The sequence below is a fragment of the Mauremys reevesii genome, linkage group 5, assembly GCF_016161935.1.
Source record: "Mauremys reevesii isolate NIE-2019 linkage group 5, ASM1616193v1, whole genome shotgun sequence".
NCBI classification, from domain to species: Eukaryota; Metazoa; Chordata; order Testudines; family Geoemydidae; genus Mauremys; species Mauremys reevesii.
This window is the reverse complement of record NC_052627.1, coordinates 50,526,050-50,534,721: the sequence shown is the minus strand read 5'-3', so window position 1 is coordinate 50,534,721 and position 8,672 is coordinate 50,526,050. Positions and strand designations below refer to the sequence as shown.

Genomic DNA, 8,672 nt, shown 5'->3' with positions numbered 1-8,672 from the left:
AGCAGTGATTCTCAAAGCTGGTCTGCCGTTTGTTCAGGGTAAGCCCCCTGGTGGGCTGGGACGGTTTGTTTACCTGCCTCATCTGCAGGTTCATCCGATCACGGCTCCACTGGCTGCGGTTCACCGCTGCAGTCCAATGGGGGCTGCGAGAAGGGCGGCCAGCAGATCCCTCAGCCCACGCCACTTCCTGCAGCCCCCATTGGCCTGGAGCGGCGAACCGCAGCCATTGGGAACCATGATCAGCCAAACCTGCGGATATGGCAGGTAAACAAACCAACTGGCCCGGCCCGCCAGGGCTTTCCCTGAACAAGCGGTGGACCAGCTTTGAGAACCACTGGTCTAAAGTAAATAGGATGACAAATGCAATAGGGACAAATGCAAAGTACTCCACTTAGGAAGGAACAATCAGTTGCACGCATGCAAAATGGGAAATGACTGCCTAGGAAGGAGTACTGCAGAAAGGGATCTGGGAATCATAGTGGATCACAAGCTAAATATGAGTCAAAATGTAACACTGTCGCAAGAAAAGCAAATGTCCTTCTGAGATATATTAGCAGGAGTGTTGTAAACAAGACTCGAGAAGTAATTCTTCCGCTCGCCTCCGTGTTCATTAGGTCTCAACTGAAGTATTGTGTCCAGTTCTGGGCACCACATTTCAGGAAAGGTGTGCACAAATTGGATAAAATCCAGCGAAAAACAACAAAAATGATTAAAGGTCTAGAAAACATGACCTATGAGGAAAGATTGAAAAAACTGGGTTTGTTTAGTCTGGAGAAGAGAAGACTGAGAGGAGACATGATAACAGTTTTCAAGTACATAAAAGGTTGTTACAAGGAGGAGGAGAAAACTATTCTCCTAACCTTGAGGATAGGACAAGAAGCCAGGGGCTTAAATTGCAGCAAGGGCAAGTTGGGTTGGACATTTGGAAAAATGTCCTCACTGTGAGGGTGGTTAAGTACTAGAATAAATTGCCCATGGAAGTTGTGGAATCTCCATCATTGGAGATTTTTAAGAGCAGGTTAGACAAACACCTGTCAGGGATGATTTAGTCCAGCCATGAGTGCGGATCACTGGACTAGATGACCTCTTGAGGTCCTTTCCAGTCCTATGATTCTATGATTAATTATAAACAGTTCATCAAGTTTAGTGAAATAATTTTAACAGCTCTTATCATTATATTTATCTGTTTCTAATGATCCTCTCAATTTCTTTCTTTAATGTCATTGCTTTGAATTTTAATAGACATTCATTGTTGACTAGTTGTGATTTAGATTTTGATGAACATGTACTGTAGCTTTACTGGGGACTTTAATATTTTAACTCTGTTAAATTTTAATGGCCTTGTAATATCAAAGCTGAAGGACTCTCAGCTATCAAAATTTCAAGGCAAGTTTTTCCTCCTTGCTCTTTAATCCATTGGCTGGAAAATGAAACACACAAGTTAGGCTATAAACTCAATCCTGTAAGCAACCCATAACCAGTACTTCTACTGAAGTCAAAGGGAGTTCCATGCACAGACCATTTGCAGGATCTCACCTTTTATTTAAAATATCATTAATTGCCAAAGTAACAAATAGGAAACTTTATTTCTTATCTGCCCTCATGTAACATGGGCACGCCCAGTACTAGGTTATTATGTATATATCACAATAGCTAAGCACAAAACATGAGGGGATCAAGGCTGGAAATGTGCAGCAATGCCATGCATGAGTAATGGTATGTATGTAATTTAAAAATCATTTGAAGTGAGATCATATTTGTCATTTGGGTTCAGTGCAGTTCTTCAGGATATTGCTCATAGACTGAGAATTTTTTATGGTTCACTCACCTGTAATAATGAGTTTGGCTGACATAAAACAAGCTAATGCAATGCAGTTGGTCATACAATTCACAAAACGTGTGAAGCACTGATTCTCTTCCCTTCCTGTATTGTGAACAGAACCTGTTATATTTCAAAGACTCTGCCTCTGAAATTCCACTTTTGAGGGATGTGAGAGATCCAGATTTTCCTTATCGGAGCTGGACAGGTGTCTGTCTTTCCTTGTTTTTCTGGTGGGGAAGAGAATAACAGGTCTGAAACCTGTCAGAACTGTACATTTGACAGTTATTCACACATCCTTCCTCTTTAGTTGAAGTACTACAGTTTTAGCCAACCATTTTTCCTGCAGGCAAATCTTTGCGGTTGAATTTTCCCAGCCTGACTGAAAACTTTACTTGAAATGAAACTTATGATTACGTTTATGCTTACATTTCAGGTTTAATCTCTCAGCTGTTTTATTTCAGATCTAAGAATCAATATCAGGACTTCAGCTTTCCTGCTCTAAGTTTCAGGGACTTACCTGCAAACCTTTACCTATGTGAGTAGTCTTTAATGTTGATTTGAATGGGTCTATTCACACAATAGGGCACAATTCAAATGAGGAAGAGTTTGCGGGGTGATTACTGGGGCATTACCCAGAAGTATAGTTTGTGGCTAAAACTGCAATTATTTTGCTCTGGTGTAAATTTTAAGAGCAGTAATTGGAAACATTATTTTTTACATCTGCAGGAGCGTCGAAGCTTGAGACCTAAGCATGAGACCTCAAACTGTGCTATTGCCTTGAACATTGACACAGGGTTACATTTAAAACCATGGTTAGGCCCCATATGCACAACAAAACAGACCTTGTTATAACTGATTATAGTTGTACTTTAATATCAAATATCAGATGTGCTAAAATTGCCTTTTACTATTTTTCACCCATCTTAAAAGCAAAAAGTAATAGCAGCTTGAATGACCCTTTAGAGTACTTGGAATGAAATTCCAAGTTGCGATTTCTCAGTCTTTTCACTTGCTCTTTTGACAAAGCAAGTCACAGATTAGTCTGTATTGTAAACAATGCTTGTGGCCTATTTATAACTATGGCTGCCTCAAGAAAGAGCCTACAAGAGATGTGATCAAATCAGACTTTACAACAGAGCACATTAGGCAAACATGCAATTTGTGCCAAGGAATAATTTGAAACTTAAGGAGAAAATGTCAAAAAAGATGACTAAAAACCAACTCTCTTTGAAAATTATGTATATGTGGCATTTGCCAATTTTCCATTCTTCTTCAGCTGGGAGGCAGACATCAGTCATATCTGCACTTCAGCTTTGCTAAATTTTTGCAGTGGATTTCTCCCTCTGAGGTGGAGCAATGTACACTATGTTATAAATGGAATAAAGCCATTCACAGTAATATTTCATTATGACCATTTCTATAAACAGATACAAAATAGTTTAGCCTCAAACAGATTTCACTATGTTTCAAAAGATACACATCACTAAGGATACTGGTGCACTCAATTAGTTTTAAAAGAAGAAAAGCTGTTCCTAATTACTGTTGGCTTATAACTATTATTCCAGTAATTCTCTCTCTTCAATGCCTATATTTGTCATGTACATTTAATAGAGCTGGTTGAAAATTTTTTGTGATGGAACAATTTTCTATAGGAAAATGCAGTTCTGTCTAAATTGAAACACTTAGAAAGGAGAATGTTGACTTTTTAACTAAATTGTTAATGTGAAAGTCAATGGCTTTTGATTTTGACAATCATTTAATTTCAATAACATTGAAATATTTTGTTTTGACTGTTATTTTTATTTTTTACTTATATTAAAATTTAATTTTAATATTGTTATACTTGTATATTCTGTATTTTCAATATTATGGTTCAACATTATTGAAATGAAAAAAAAATGAATGGCTCTGAATTGAATTTTTTTTTGCATTTTCATTCAGCAGGAAATTTTGATGTTTTAATTGGAATAAAAACAAATATCAAAAAGTCAAAATTTCTTATAAAATTGAAATGCCATTTTCTGACCAGGTCTAATATTTAACTTGTATATGTAAGAATAATTGAGCCACATCCTCAGTTAGTGTTAATCAGCCTGGCTGTATTAAAGCTAACAGAATTAAGTCGATTTACATTTGCTAAGGATATGGCTCTGTCTCACGATCCTTAATTTGATCATTGAGGGTCATATTCTTGTTTAAGTCCTAAGCAACCTCATTGATATCAGAGTGGGACCTCCAGATTTACTCCCATGTAACCGAGATCAGATTTTCACATCTGTGGGTTTGCTTTTTATTTTTATTTTTATTTGTTAAGTATTTTAATCATTAACATTGCCAGCTCACTTAGTGTTGTCTTTTTTCCTGTGGCATATTTAGTTAGTATAGTATTTAGAAGAGGTCTACTTGAAACCATATCATATTGTGCTAAAATATTTGTTGTCATTTACACTAGCATCTGTAAATATCTGGTTATCTATGTAAATCCCAGGTATGATGAGGCACCAAAGGTTTACAAAAATCAACTAGCCACATGCACATATGTGACATTACATCTATACATTACACAAGAGTAAATTCAGAGCCTTCAGTGCAGATTTCTCTGGCAGTGAGGAAAGTGCTGTCAGAGCAGAAGGAAAAGCAAATTGGTTAGCCCAAATTTATTGGCATCTCACTAAATAACCCAGGAGTCAGGATTGTGTCTATGATGGTAAGTCCATTTCCCTTCCTGATAGTTTTTTATTATTGCCAGTATTCTTATTTCGTAGCCCAAAATGTCATTTAGGTTATTTGTGCCATTTAGGCTCAGCCCTGTTTTGGGGAGGAGGTAGAGTTATGCCAGTCATGAGGGAACTCACTGAGGGGAATCTGTCTCAGGGAAGATGACTCATCCCCATGCCTACAGAATAAGTGTGATCACTGATACAACTATTGGGAGCACACTTTATTCCCTTCAATGTACTGTAAACCACTGGCTGCGGTTCGCCGTCCCAGGCCAATGGGGGCGGTGGGAAGCTGTGGCCAGCACATTCCCTGGCCCGTGGCGCTTCCCGCCGCCCCCATTGGCCTGGGACAGTGAACCGCAGCCAGTGGGAGTTGCAATTGGCTGAACCTGCCGACGTGGCAGGTAAACAAACTGGCCCGGCCCACCAGGGTGCTTACTCTACTGAGCCGCGTGCCAGAGGTTGCCGACCCCTGTGATAATTAAATCCCCCTTTCCGAGCCTTCCACTGACACTGATGCTAGGAATGAAGGTATCTGCTATCCCTCTGCTTTCTGAGTTCTTCCAGAGGTGACATTATATGAGTGTTGGGCAGGTGAGCTTTTGAATTTCCCCTGTTTTTGCCATTGGTGCCTTTTATGTGGCTCCTGGGGCCTGTCAGAGATTTGGATTCCAAGGAGACCCTCACAAAGTGTGTCACAAGAAACAGGGGGGTTAATCCTCTTTTCTGGCTTGCCTGCTTGCCATTTTCATAACTCTATTTTGTTACTATTGAATTGTTTATTTATTTATAATTAAATATCTGTTTTATTTTTGTCTGGAGGGGTGATTGCTCTGCACAGACTAATGTAGGTTCTGAGCTTAAAAATACTTCTCCTTGTGTTTAACTTGACTCATATGAATAGTCCCATTGGAGTCTGTGGAATTACTCACCCACCAGAAGTCAAGGAGCTATAGGTTGTTAATCATTGGGTTACTTTCTCTCGCTCCTTAGCATTGTTATTGGGAGAGATTTTTGAAGGCAGAAAACAGGAGTTAGCTGCCCAGATTTTACAGGGCATTTGAAAAATCTCCCACTCATTCTTAGCTTGGGCTAACATGCCTTATGGTGGCCTCTTATACCTGCCCGCAGTCTGGATTTAAAAGAAAGTTGTAAGGTAAGCATGACAATTTGATTGTCAAATCCATATCTGTTGGCTGTTCTGTGACACCAAATGGGACTTACAGAATAAAGAACAGGTTGTCTTTGTCCTCTTACATTCATTTATGGTCACCGCCTGCTCTTGCTGAGTTGGCTGATGTCCAGTTAGCTAATCAGGATCCTGCCCCTAAAAATAAAGCCCAGCAATAGGAGGTACTTACAAAGTTACGCTGGAAATTATTTTGGTGGCTACTCAAAGCCTAGAGTCCAAATTTAATTCATTTGCACCATATTTGGATCAGATCTAGTCAAAAATGGTTGACTCGGAATGGAGAACTGAGTGTGTGGAATATGAAAGATCTTTATGCTGAAATTAATGAATCACAAATGCAAATTGATAATATGAACTCTTTGGCAGGCATCTTACTTAAGAGTAATGTGTTTGCTCACTGAAAACTTGAGGTGATGGGAAATTTTGTAAAATCTGGTAATAGGAACATTTGAGCCATCCCACAGTGCTAAGAGAGTGGGTCTTTGTGAAAATAAATTTCTCCTCCTTTGCTAAATTCAACCTCTGTCTTTGTACATTTAGAAGAAAATTTGGAATATTCTTACCTATTTATTAGTTCTTACTACTTCTGCTTCACTTCCCTTTACTAGAAACTTTGGCATCTTTGTGGGAGAGTGAATATACCGTGACTGATATCTGGAAGATGAAAGGAAATATATAATTTCTATACAAAAAGGTTTTTATATTTCCTGATATTAATAAAGCAACACAAAATTATAGAAGGAAGCTTAACCTTTGCTTGCTGGGTACCCATCATTGCTGTGTTTATATCATTAAGTGTTTTTATGCATCTTTACTGTTTTCTGCAAAACGTAGATTAATTAAAGATCAAGGGGTATATGTATGTAAGTATTTTTGACTATGACAATGCCAAAGATGATTATGGGTACAATTTGATAAAAATAGAAGATAAGGTAGGTTCTGAAGTGGAAGTATTGAATCATTATTTTCTGAGTATGAATATTGTCCATTTTTCTTCCCTTTTTCTTTGTATGCATGTTGATATGGTCCATTTTTGTGGCTACTGCCTAAAGTTCTGGAATGGAAGATTGTTCTCTTTGATATATTCTCTAAATATTGCTATGCTTGCTTTATGGGCTAGATTCACAAAAAGATCTAGTGCCTAATTGCCACTTTAGGCACCTAAACCCCAGAATCACTCTCCACTGGGAGTCACAAAATTCCCACTCAGTTGCTGCTGAACCCTGGAGGCACCTAAACTTGCTTGGCACCTAAATTTTTGTAGTAACCCTTCCTAGGTGTCTGTTTCTGCTTCTGCACATGTGTGCTGCAGCCTCATTCCAGGCATCTGAATGCCTAAGCCTAGTGTGATGCACAAACCAAGGGAATATAGATATTCCTCCACCTTAGGCCAGATCTGGTAAGCATCAGGGCCTCAGCCTTCAGCTGAGAAGTGGCAGATTCCTGTTCAAGTCTCTTCTCCCCATCAGGTGGAGGGGTGACTTGACTTGGGGTCTCCCACATCCCAGGTGAATACCCTAACTGCTAAGCTAAAAGTTATGAAGGAGTGCCTCCTCCTCCTCCTCCTTCTATTCTCCTACTTCCCAGCTTCTTGCAAGAGCAGCATAGGTGCCTAACACCAGGAGAGGGTTTCCAGTTGAGAATCACAAGTTGTCTCCCTCCTGCCTGGACTAAGGCACCAAACTCCCTGAGAAGGATGGATTTAGGACATGCCCCTGAAGCTGGCACCTCCCTTTGGCTTGTTTAGGTAAGGAGCACTGGCTTTTCTGAATCCCATTCTAAGGTGCCTTCCCATTCATGGTATAGGTAGCCTAGTGCCTAATTCAAACTTTATGAATCCCAGTGATTTTTTTAGGTGCCTAAAAATTAGAGGCAGCAATGCTCAGCATCACCATGACTAAGCTCCTTTGTGAATATAGTCCTCTATTGATAATAATTTTTTAGCCTGTGGCAATTTCATGGGTGTATTTTTCAGTGAGGATTTCTTCAAACTTGTGAATATTTCACAAAGAGGAAAAATGTTCTACTATTGTATTCCTCTGATTAAAAATGGCATAACTGTAGCTTCAGATAAATGGTAAGAAAAGCCTGATTTCAAGTGAACATTAAGCAGGAGAAAATGCTGGCATGGTTAAAACAAATCTAAGTAGATTAGCTCCATTTATGTCAATGGAGTTACACCAGCATAAATTGACGTGAGATCAGAGTCACATATTTTCTCTGTACTACATACCAATATTGTCATGATTGCAGATACAGACAATTTGACCTCTTTGGCAAATGAACTATACTGTTTAAGATGTGGGTTCTGTTTAAAGAGGGACAAATAATATTAGTATCTGCATCGGTAATTCAACACAGGTACATGTATGAATACATGTTAAATGAATGTTAGGAACTTTGGGTCACATCCTGTTTTCATTCTCTCACACTCTCACACACAGAGCAGCTGCAGGTACATTTTATTGTATTTTGGAAAAGGATTGGGAAAATAATTTTCAGAAGGCCTACCGTTATTTTGATGCCATGTCTGTAGTTTTCCATTGACTTCAGTGAGAGTTGAGGCAGGCCCTGAATGAATGAAACCACGCTAGGTATTTTATACTGCATTTTAAGTATATAACTATTGCCTGTTTATCCCTAAACACAGTATACTGTGTTATCTGTAGGCATTAGAACACATTGCGAATTCTATAATGCTGTAAAGACTGCTTGAAAAAATATATTATATCAACTCTTTGTATTTTACAAACATAATGGCCAATTCTACAAAATGCTACCATACCAGCAAAAATTACAAGGGTGATCATCTTTAATCGTAGGCTTCAAAATATGGCCAGTTAGAATTAAATGAAATAGAAAGTTTGTGATTTACATTTTTTTTGAAGGCCAGGTTTGATGTTACTTTTGTAGGCTGGGATAAAGTCTTCCTTTCTTG

At 38.7% G+C, this 8,672-nt stretch overlaps 1 long non-coding RNA gene across 1 annotated transcript in view; it reads right to left on the bottom strand.

Moving 5' to 3' along the window:
* Positions 1–1,676: 1,676 nt before the first annotated feature.
* LOC120406972 overlaps positions 1,677–8,672 on the bottom strand; it is a 34,181-nt gene continuing 27,185 nt past the window's right edge. Inside the window, exons 3-5 of the long non-coding RNA XR_005599711.1 lie at positions 8,246–8,305; positions 6,298–6,388; positions 1,677–2,049 (exon numbers count right to left, since the gene is read on the bottom strand). This is a non-coding gene — a long non-coding RNA (uncharacterized LOC120406972). The remainder of the gene's footprint in view (positions 2,050–6,297; positions 6,389–8,245; positions 8,306–8,672) is intronic.